Here is a 12,316-nt window from a genome sequence, read left to right on the forward strand (position 1 = left end):
AGCCCCGGGGTCACAATTTCATCAAATATCTGACTTTCGGCAATTTACTCAAAAATGGTGCCAAACGGTTGCAAATGCTCCCCTGAGAGGTTTGGCGGTCGAAACAGAAGGCTTTATATCACAGAGCAAGAAATCAGCCATGGACAACATAACCGGCAGAAAAATTGTGCCAAACGGTTGCAAATGCTCCCGTGAGAGGTTTGGCGGTCGAAAGAGAAGGCTTTTAATCACAGGAAAAGAAAACAGCCCTTGAAAACTTAACTGGCAGAAAAAGATGTTTTTGAAAAAATCCCTAAGCCCCGGGGTCACAATTTCATCAAAAATCTGACTTTCGGCACTTCACTCAAAAATGGTGCCAAACGGTTGCAAATGCTCCCCTGAGAGGTTTGGCGGTCGAAACAGAAGACTTTTTATCGCGGGAATAGAAATCAGCCCAAGACAACTTACCCGGCAAAAAAAGATTTTTTTGAAAAAATCCCTAAGCCCCGGGGTCACAATTTCATCAAAAATCTGACTTTCGGCAATTCACTCAAAAATGGTGCCAAACGGTTGCAAATGCTCCCCTGAGAGGTTTGGCGGTCGAAACAGAAGGCTTTTTATCACGGGAAAAGAAATCAGCCCAAAACAACTTAACCGGCAGAAATAGATTTTTTTGAAAAAATCTCTAAACCCCGGGGTCACAATTTCATCAAAAATCTGACTTTCGGCAATTCACTCAAAAATGGTGCCAAACGGTTGCAAATGCTCCCCTAAGAGGTTTGGCGGTCGAAAGAGAAGGCTCTTTATCACACGACAAGAAATCAGCCATGGACAACTTAACCAGCAGAAAAAGATTTTTTTGAAAATTTCCCTAAGCTCCAGGGTCACAATTTCATAAAAAATCTGACGTTCTCCAATTCACTCAAAAATGGTACCGAATGTATGCAAATGCTCCCCTAAGAGGTTTGGCGGTCGAAAGAGAAGGCTCTTTATCACACGACAACAAATCAACCCTCGACAACTTAACCGGCAGAAAAAGTTTTTTTAAAAAAAATCCCTAAGCCCCGGGGTCACAATTTCATCAAAAATCCAATTTTCCGCCATTAAATCAAAAATGGTGCCAAACGGTTTCAAATGCTCCCCTTAGAGGTGTGGCGGTCGAAAAAGAAGGCTTTTTATCACAGGACAAGATATCAGCCCTCGACAACTTAACCAGCAGAAAAAAATGTTTTTGAAAAAATCCCTAAGCCCCGGGGTCACAATTTCATCAAAAATCTGACTTTCGGCCATTAACTCAAAGAAGGTGCCAAACAGTTGCAAATGCTCCCCTGAGAGGTTTGGCGGTAGAAACAGAAGGCTTTTTATCACCGGACAAGAAATCAGACCTCGACAACTTAACCGGCAGAATTTTTTTTTTAAAAAAAAACCCTAAGCCCCGGGGTCACAATTTCATCAAAAATTCAATTTTCGGCCATTCACTCAAAAATGGTGCCAAACGGTTGCAAATGCTCCCCTTAGAGGTTTGGCAGTCGAAAGAGAAGGCTCCTTATCACCGGAGAAAAAATCAGCCCTCGGCAACTTAACCGGCAGAAATATTTTTTTTGAAAAAATCCCTAAGCCCCAGGGTCACAATTTCATCAAAAATCTGACTTTCGGCAATTCACTCAAAAATGGTGCTAAACGGTTGCAAATGCTCCCCTGAGAGGTTTGGCGGTCGAAACAGAAGGCTTTTTATCATGGGAAAAGAAATCAGCCCAAAACAACTTAACCGGCAGAAATAGATTTTTTTGAAAAAATCCCTAAGCCCCGGGGTCACAATTTCATCAAATATTTGACTTTCGGCAATTCACTCAAAAATGGTGCCAAACGGTTGCAAATGCTCCCCTGAGACGTTTGGCGGTCGAAACAGAAGGCTTTATATCACAGAGCAAGAAATCAGCCATGGACAACATAACCGGCAGAAAAATTGTGCCAAACGGTTGCAAATGATCCTGTGAGAGGTTTGGCGGTCGAAAGAAAAGGCTTTTAATCACAGGAAAAGAAAACAGCCCTCGAAAACTTAACCAGCAGAAAAAGATGTTTTTGAAAAAATCCCTAAGCCGCGGAGTCACAATTTCATAAAAAATCTGACTTTCGGCAATTCACTCAAAAATGGTGCCAAACGGTTTCAAATGCTCCCGTGAGAGGTTTGGTGGTCGAAAGAGAAGGCTTTTTATCACGGGAAAAGAAATCAGCCCTCGAAAACTTAACCGGCAGAAAAAGATTTTTTTGAAAAAATCCCTAAGGCCCGGGGTCACAATTTCATCAAATATCTGACTTTCGGCAATTCACTCAAAAATGGTGCCAAACGGTTGCAAATGCTCCCCTGAGAGGTTTGGCGGTCGAAAGAAAAGGGTTTTAATCACAGGAAAAGAAAACAGCCCTCGAAAACTTAACCGGCAGAAAAAGATGTTTTTGAAAAAATCCCTAAGCCCCGGGGTCACAATTTCATCAAAAATTCAATTTTCGGCCATTCACTCAAAAATGGTGCCAAACGGTTGCAAATGCTCCCCTTAGAGGTTTGGCAGTCGAAAGAGAAGGCTCCTTATCACCGGAGAAGAAATCAGCCCTCGGCAACTTAACTGGCAGAAATATTTTTTTTGAAAAAAATCCCTAAACCCCGGGGTCACAATTTCAGCAAAAATCTGACTTTCGGCAATTCATTCAAAAATGGTGCCAAACGGTTGCAAATCCTCCCCTGAGAGGTTTGGCGGTCGAAACAGAAGACTTTTTATCGCGGGAATAGAAATCAGCCCAAGACAACTTACCCGGCAAAAAAAGATTTTTTTGAAAAAATCCCTAAGCCCCGGGGTCACAATTTCATCAAAAATCTGACTTTCGGCAATTCACTCAAAAATGGTGCCAAACGGTTGCAAATGCTCCCCTGAGAGGTTTGGCGGTCGAAACAGAAGACTTTTTATGACGGGAAAAGAAATCAGCCCAAGACAACTTACCCGGCAGAAAAAGATTTTTTTGAAAAAATCCCTAAGCCCCGGGGTCACAATTTCATCAAAAATCTGACTTTCGGCAATTCACTCAAAAATGGTGCCAAACGAAGGGTATGATAATGTATTTGGGTGGCATGCATACTTGTGGTATGGTAAGGTAAAAGCGCACAAGGCATTTAAAAATCATATTGTCAGAAAAGCATTATTCAATGTCTGGATTAAATATAAAGATTTATTGGAGAATAAAACGCCAAGGTGGTTATCGCCTATGGAAGCAAAGGCCCTGAAAAAACTTAACATGGAGACAAATTGGCCAAAATATTGGGAAATTTTGGAGCAGGAGGGTGATAAACTGAAATTGCAGAGTTATGAGAAACTTAAAGATAAGGTGCGAGATTGGTTACATTACTTTCAAGTTAGAGAGGCTTATAACTTGGACAAGAAAATCGGATTCCAGGTGGAAAAATCAAAATTAGAAACAGAACTGTTAGAACCCAATGCCAAGATACTGTCAAGAATGTATAACTTGTTGCTGAAATGGAATACTGAGGATGAAACAGTAAAATCTGCTATGATAAAATGGGCACAAGATGTCGGACATAACATTATGTTTGCTGACTGGGAACAGTTATGGACCACTGGAATTAAATTCACGGCATGTAATGCCTTAAGAGAGAATATTATGAAAATGATGTACAGGTGGTACATGACCCCAGTCAAGCTTGCAAAAATTTATCATTTGCCCGATAATAAATGTTGGAAATGTAAAGAAACTGAAGGTACATTTTTTCACCTTTGGTGGACATGCCCTAGGATTAAGGCCTTCTGGGAGATGATCTACAATGAAATGAAAAAGATATTTAAGTATACCTTTCTGAAGAAACCGGAGGCTTTACTCCTGGGCATGGTAGACCAATCGGTGTTAAAGAAGGATAGGACTTTCTTTATGTACGCCACAGCAGCAGCAAGAATACTTATAGCAAAGCATTGGAAGACACAAGATCTACCCACCCTGGAAGAATGGCAGATGCAAGTAATGGACTACATGGAAATGGCAGAAATGACCAGCAGAATACGAGACCAAGGAGAAGAGCGGATGGGGGAGGATTGGATGAAGTTTAAAATCTATTTACAAAAACACTGTAAAATTTTTGAATGCTGATGACATTGAAATGAAAAGAAGGGGTTCCAGTAAGCAAGGATTGGGGAAGTACAATATGGGAGGGAAATTATATAAGGACAAAACTAACAGAATTAATTTGCTGATCAACTTCAAAGTGGAATACAAGAAAGGGAGGCGGGTGGAAGTCAAGAAAATAAGGTCATGAATGATAAGAATTTGAAAAGAGGTCTTTTTTCTTTTCCTTTTTCCTTTTTTTTCTTTTTTCTTTTTTTTCTGTTAATCTTTTTAATATGTATTGTTCTTCTTTGTATGGTTTTTTTCCTTTCTCTTGTTAAATTTAATAAAATATCATTTAAAAAAAAAAAAAATGGTGCCAAACGGTTGCAAATGCTCCCCTAAGAGGTTTGGCGGTCGAAAGAGAAGGCTCTTTATCACACGGCAAGAAATCAGCCATGGACAACTTAACCAGCAGAAAAAGATTTTTTTGAAAATTTCCCTAAGCTCCAGGGTCACAATTTCATAAAAAATCTGACGTTCTCCAATTCACTCAAAAATGGTACCGAATGTATGCAAATGCTCCCCTAAGAGGTTTGGCGGTCGAAAGAGAAGGCTCTTTATCACACGACAACAAATCAACCCTCGACAACTTAACCGGCAGAAAAAGTTTTTTTAAAAAAAATCCCTAAGCCCCGGGGTCACAATTTCATCAAAAATCCAATTTTCCGCCATTAAATCAAAAATGGTGCCAAACGGTTTCAAATGCTCCCCTTAGAGGTGTGGCGGTCGAAAAAGAAGGCTTTTTATCACAGGACAAGATATCAGCCCTCGACAACTTAACCAGCAGAAAAAAATGTTTTTGAAAAAATCCCTAAGCCCCGGGGTCACAATTTCATCAAAAATCTGACTTTCGGCCATTAACTCAAAGAAGGTGCCAAACAGTTGCAAATGCTCCCCTTAGAGGTTTGGCGGTAGAAACAGAAGGCTTTTTATCACCGGAGAAAAAATCAGCCCTCGGCAACTTAACCGGCAGAAATATTTTTTTTGAAAAAATCCCTAAGCCCCGGGGTCACAATTTCATCAAAAATCTGACTTTCGGCAATTCACTCAAAAATGGTGCTAAACGGTTGCAAATGCTCCCCTGAGAGGTTTGGCGGTCGAAACAGAAGGCTTTTTATCACGGGAAAAGAAATCAGCCCAAAACAACTTAACCGGCAGAAATAGATTTTTTTGAAAAAATCCCTAAGCCCCGGGGTCACAATTTCATCAAATATCTGACTTTCGGCAATTCACTCAAAAATGGTGCCAAACGGTTGCAAATGCTCCCCTGAGAGGTTTGGCGGTCGAAACAGAAGACTTTTTATGACGGGAAAAGAAATCAGCCCAAGACAACTTACCCGGCAGAAAAAGATTTTTTTGAAAAAATCCCTAAGCCCCGGGCTCACAATTTCATCAAAAATCTGACTTTCGGCAATTCACTCAAAAATGGTGCCAAACGGTTGCAAATGCTCCCCTGAGACGTTTGGCGGTCGAAACAGAAGGCTTTATATCACAGAGCAAGAAATCAGCCATGGACAACATAACCGGCAGAAAAATTGTGCCAAACGGTTGCAAATGATCCTGTGAGAGGTTTGGCGGTCGAAAGAAAAGGCTTTTAATCACAGGAAAAGAAAACAGCCCTCGAAAACTTAACCGGCAGAGAAAGATGTTTTTGAAAAAATCCCTAAGCCGCGGAGTCACAATTTCATAAAAAATCTGACTTTCGGCAATTCACTCAAAAATGGTGCCAAACGGTTTCAAATGCTCCCCTGAGAGGTTTGGTGGTCGAAAGAGAAGGCTTTTTATCACGGGAAAAGAAATCAGCCCTCGAAAACTTAACCGGCAGAAAAAGATTTTTTTGAAAAAATCCCTAAGCCCCGGGGTCACAATTTCATCAAATATCTGACTTTCGGCAATTCACTCAAAAATGGTGCCAAACGGTTGCAAATGCTCCCCTGAGAGGTTTGCCGGTCGAAAGAAAAGGGTTTTTATCACGGGAAAAGAAATCAGCCCAAGACAACTTTCCCGGCAGAAAAAGATTTTTTTGAAAAAATCCCTAAGCCCCGGGGTCACAATTTCATCAAAAATCTGACTTTCAGCAATTCACTCAAAAATGGTGCCAAACGGTTGCAAATGCTCCCCTGAGAGGTTTGGCGGTCGAAACAGAACGCTTTTTATCACACGACAAGAAATCAGCCATGGACAACTTAACCAGCAGAAAAAGAATTTTTTGAAAATTTCCCTAAGCTCCAGGGTCACAATTTCATAAAAAATCTGAAGTTCTCCAATTCACTCAAAAATGGTACCGAATGGATGCAAATGCTCCCCTAAGAGGTTTGGCGGTCGAAAGAGAAGGCTCTTTATCACACGACAACAAATCAACCCTCGACAACTTAACCGGCAGAAAAAGTTTTTTTAAAAAAAATCCCTAAGCCCCGGGGTCACAATTTCATGAAAAAATCCAATTTTCCGCCATTAAATCAAAAATGGTGCCAAACGGTTTCAAATGCTCCCCTTAGAGGTTTGGCGGTCGAAAAAGAAGGCTTTTTATCACAGGACAAGATATCAGCCCTCGACAACTTAACCAGCAGAAAAAAATGTTTTTGAAAAAATCCCTAAGCCCCGGGGTCACAATTTCATCAAAAATCTGACTTTCGGCAATTCACTCAAAAATGGTGCTAAACGGTTGCAAATGCTCCCCTGAGAGGTTTGGCGGTCGAAACAGAAGGCTTTTTATCACGGGAAAAGAAATCAGCCCAAAACAACTTAACCGGCAGAAATAGATTTTTTTGAAAAAATCCCTAAGCCCCGGGGTCACAATTTCATCAAATATCTGACTTTCGGCAATTCACTCAAAAATGGTGCCAAACGGTTGCAAATGCTCCCCTGAGAGGTTTGGCGGTCGAAACAGAAGGCTTTTTATCAGAGGAAAAGAAATCAGCCCTCGAAAACTTAACCGGCAGAAAAAGATTTTTTTGAAAAAGTCCCTAAGCCCTGGGGTCACAATTTCATCTAAAATCTGACTTTCGGCAATTCACTCAAAAATGGGGCCAAACGGTTGCAAATGCTCCCCTGAGAGGTTTGGCGGTCGAAAAAGAAGGCTTTTTATCACGGGAAAAGAAATCAGCCCAATAAAACATAACCGGCAGAAAAAGATTTTTTTGAAAAAATCCCTAAGCGCCGGGGTCACAATTTCATCAAAAATCTGACTTTCGGCAATTCACTCAAAAATGGTGCCAAACGGTTGCAAATGCTCCCCTCAGACGTTTGGCAGTCGAAACAGAAGGCTATATATCACAGAGCAAGAAATCAGCCATGGACAACATAACCGGCAGAAAAATTGTGCCAAACGGTTGCAGATGCTCCCGTGAGAGGTTTGGCGGTCGAAAGAAAAGGCTTTTTATCACAGGAAAAGAAAACAGCCCTTGACAACTTAACCGGAAGAAAAAGATGTTTTTGAAAAAATCCCTAAGCCCCGGGGTCACAATTTCATCTAAAATCTGACTTTCGGCATTTCACTCAAAAATGGTGCCAAACGGTTGCAAATGCTCCCCTGAGAGATTTGGCGGTCGAAACAGAAGGCTTTTTATCACGGGAAAGGAAATCAGCCCAAAACAACTTAACTGGTAGAAAAATATTTTTTTGAAAAAATGCCTAAGCCGCGGGGTCACAATTTCATCAAAAATCTGACTTTCGGCATTTCACTCAAAAATGGTCCCAAATGGTTTCAAATGCTCCCGTGAGAGGTTTGGTGGTCGAAACAGAAGGCTTTTTATCACAGGAAAAGAAATCAGCCCTCGAAAACTTAACCGGCAGAAAAAGATTTTTTTGAAAAAATCCCTAAGCCCCGGGGTCACAATTTCATCAAAAATCTGACTTTCGGCAATTCACTCAAAAATGGGGCCAAACGGTTGCAAATGCTCCCCTGAGAGGTTTGGCGGTCGAAACAGAAGGCTTTTTATCACGGGAAAGGAAATCAGCCCTCGAAAACTTAACCGGTAGAAAAATATTTTTTTGAAAAAATGCCTAAGCCCCGGGGTCACAATTTCATCTAAAATCTGACTTTCGGCAATTCACTCAAAAATGGTGCCAAACGGTTGCAAATGCTCCCCTAGAGGTTTGGCGGTCGAAAGAAAAGGCTTTTTATCACAGGAAAAGAAAACAGCCCTCGACAACATAACCGAACAGAAAAAGATTTTTTTGAAAAAATCCCTAAGCCCCGGGGTCACAATTTCATCAAAAATCTGACTTTCGGCAATTCACTCAAAAATGGTGCCAAACGGTTGCAAATGCTCCCCTGAAACGTTTGGCGGTCGAAACAGAAGGCTTTTTATCACGGGAAAGGAAATCAGCCCTCGAAAACTTAACCGGTAGAAAAATATTTTTTTGAAAAAATCCCTAAGCGCCGGGGTCACAATTTCATCAAATATCTGACTTTCAGCAATTCACTCAAAAATGGTGCCAAACGGTTGCAAATGCTCCCCTCAGACGTTTGGCGGTCGAAACAGAAGGCTATATATCACAGAGCAAGAAATCAACCATGGACAACATAACCGGGAGAAAAATTGTGCCAAACGGTTGCAAATGCTCTCGTGAGAGGTTTGGCGGTGGAAAGAAAAGGGTTTTTATCGAAGGAAAAGAAAACAGCCCTCGACAACTTAACAGGCAGAAAAAGATGTTTTTGAAAACATCCCTTAGCCCCGGGGTCACAATTTCATCAAAAATCTGACTTTCGGCAATTCACTCAAAAATGGTGCCAAACGGTTGCAAATGCTCCCCTGAGAGGTTTGGTGGTCGAAACAGAACGCTTTTAATCATGGGAAAAGAAATCAGCCCTCGAAAACTTAACCGGCAGAAAAAGATTTTTTTGAAAAAATCCCTAAGCCCCGGGGTCACAATTTCATCTAAAATCTGACTTTCGGCAATTCACTCAAAAATGGTGCCAAACGGTTGCAAATGCTCCCGTGAGAGGTTTGGTGGTTGAAACAGAAGGCTTTTTATCACAGGAAAAGAAATCAGCCCAAGACAACTTAACCGGCAGAAAACCATTTTTTTGAAAAAATCCCTAAGCCCCGGGGTCACAATTTCATCAAAAATCAGACTTTCGGCATTTCACTCAAAAATGGTCCCAAATGGTTGCAAATGCTCCCCTGAGAGGTTTGGCGGTCGAAACAGAAGGCTTTTTATCACGGGAAAAGAAATCAGCCCAAAACAACTTAACCGGCAGAAAAAGATTTTTTTTGAAAAAATCCCTAAGCCCCGGGGTCACAATTTCATCAAAAATCTGACTTTCGGCAATTCACTCAAAAATGGTGCCAAACGGTTGCAAATGCTCCCGTGAGAGGTTTGGCGGTCGAAACAGAAGGCTTTTTATCACAGGAAAAGAAATCAGCCCTCGAAAACTTAACCGGCAGAAAAAGATTTTTTTGAAAAAATCCCTAAGCCCCGGGGTCACAATTTCATCAAAAATCAGACTTTCGGCATTTCACTCAAAAATGGTCCCAAATGGTTGCAAATGCTCCCCTGAGAGGTTTGGCGGTCGAAACAGAAGGCTTTTTATCACGGGAAAGGAAATCAGCCCAAAACAACTTAACCGGTAGAAAAAGATTTTTTTGAAAAAATCCCTAAGCCCCGGGGTCACAATTTCATCAAAAATCTGACTTTCGGCAATTCACTCAAAAATGGGGCCAAACGGTTGCAAATGCTCCCCTGAGAGGTTTGGCGGTCGAAACAGAAGGCTTTTTATCATGGGAAAAGAAATCATCCCAAGACAACATAACCGGCAGAAAAAGATTTTTTTGAAAAAATCCCTAAGCCCCGGGGTCACAATTTCATCAAAAATCTGACTTTCGGCAATTCACTCAAAAATGGTGCCAAACGGTTGCAAATGCTCCCCTGAGAGGTTTGGCGGTCGAAACAGACGGCTTTTTATCACGGGAAAGGAAATCAGCCCTCGAAAACTTAACCGGTAGAAAAATATTTTTTTGAAAAAATCCCTAAGCGCCGGGGTCACAATTTCATCAAATATCTGACTTTCAGCAATTCACTCAAAAATGGTGCCAAACGGTTGCAAATGCTCCCCTGAGAGGTTTGGCGGTCGAAACAGAAGGCTTTTTATCATGGGAAAAGAAATCAGCCCAAGACAACATAACCGGCAGAAAAAGATTTTTTTGAAAAAATCCCTAAGCCCCGGGGTCACAATTTCATCAAAAATCTGACTTTCGGCAATTCACTCAAAAATGGTGCCAAACGGTTGCAAATGCTCCCCTGAGAGGTTTGGCGGTCGAAACAGAAGGCTATATATCACAGAGCAAGAAATCAACCATGGACAACATAACCGGCAGAAAAATTGTGCCAAACGGTTGCAGATGCTCCCGTGAGAGGTTTGGCGGTCGAAAGAAAAGGCTTTTTATCACAGGAAAAGAAAACAGCCCTTGACAACTTAACCGGAAGAAAAAGATGTTTTTGAAAAAATCCCTAAGCCCCGGGGTCACAATTTCATCTAAAATCTGACTTTCGGCAATTCACTCAAAAATGGTGCCAAACGGTTGAAAATGCTCCCCTGAGAGGTTTGGCGGTCGAAACAGAAGGCTTTTTATCACGGGAAAGGAAATCAGCCCAAAACAACTTAACCAGCAGAAAAAGATTTTTTTTTAAAAAAGACCTAAGCCCCGGGGTCACAATTTCATCAAAAATCTGACTTTCGGCAATTCACTCAAAAATGGTGCCAAACGGTTGCAAATGCTCCCCTGAGAGGTTTGGTGGTCGAAACAGAAGGCTTTTTATCACAGGAAAAGAAATCAGCCCTCGAAAACATAACCGGCAGAAAAAGATTTATTTGAAAAAATCCCTAAGCCCCGGGGTCACAATTTCATCAAAAATCTGACTTTCGGCAATTCACTCAAAAATGGTGCCAAACGGTTGCAAATGCTCCCCTCAGACGTTTGGCAGTCGAAACAGAAGGCTATATATCACAGAGCAAGAAATCAGCCATGGACAACATAACCGGCAGAAAAATTGTGCCAAACGGTTGCAGATGCTCCCGTGAGAGGTTTGGCGGTCGAAAGAAAAGGCTTTTTATCACAGGAAAAGAAAACAGCCCTTGACAACTTAACCGGAAGAAAAAGATGTTTTTGAAAAAATCCCTAAGCCCCGGGGTCACAATTTCATCTAAAATCTGACTTTCGGCATTTCACTCAAAAATGGTGCCAAACGGTTGCAAATGCTCCCCTGACAGATTTGGCGGTCGAAACAGAAGGCTTTTTATCACGGGAAAGGAAATCAGCCCAAAACAACTTAACTGGTAGAAAAATATTTTTTTGAAAAAATGCCTAAGCCGCGGGGTCACAATTTCATCAAAAATCTGACTTTCGGCATTTCACTCAAAAATGGTCCCAAATGGTTTCAAATGCTCCCGTGAGAGGTTTGGTGGTCGAAACAGAAGGCTTTTTATCACAGGAAAAGAAATCAGCCCTCGAAAACTTAACCGGCAGAAAAAGATTTTTTTGAAAAAATCCCTAAGCCCCGGGGTCACAATTTCATCAAAAATCTGACTTTCGGCAATTCACTCAAAAATGGGGCCAAACGGTTGCAAATGCTCCCCTGAGAGGTTTGGCGGTCGAAACAGAAGGCTTTTTATCACGGGAAAGGAAATCAGCCCTCGAAAACTTAACCGGTAGAAAAATATTTTTTTGAAAAAATGCCTAAGCCCCGGGGTCACAATTTCATCTAAAATCTGACTTTCGGCAATTCACTCAAAAATGGTGCCAAACGGTTGCAAATGCTCCCCTAGAGGTTTGGCGGTCGAAAGAAAAGGCTTTTTATCACAGGAAAAGAAAACAGCCCTCGACAACATAACCGAACAGAAAAAGATTTTTTTGAAAAAATCCCTAAGCCCCGGGGTCACAATTTCATCAAAAATCTGACTTTCGGCAATTCACTCAAAAATGGTGCCAAACGGTTGCAAATGCTCCCCTGAAACGTTTGGCGGTCGAAACAGAAGGCTTTTTATCACGGGAAAGGAAATCAGCCCTCGAAAACTTAACCGGTAGAAAAATATTTTTTTGAAAAAATCCCTAAGCGCCGGGGTCACAATTTCATCAAATATCTGACTTTCAGCAATTCACTCAAAAATGGTGCCAAACGGTTGCAAATGCTCCCCTCAGACGTTTGGCGGTCGAAACAGAAGGCT

Source organism: Podarcis raffonei, chromosome 5, assembly GCF_027172205.1.
Source record: "Podarcis raffonei isolate rPodRaf1 chromosome 5, rPodRaf1.pri, whole genome shotgun sequence".
Classification (NCBI taxonomy): Eukaryota; Metazoa; Chordata; class Lepidosauria; order Squamata; family Lacertidae; genus Podarcis; species Podarcis raffonei.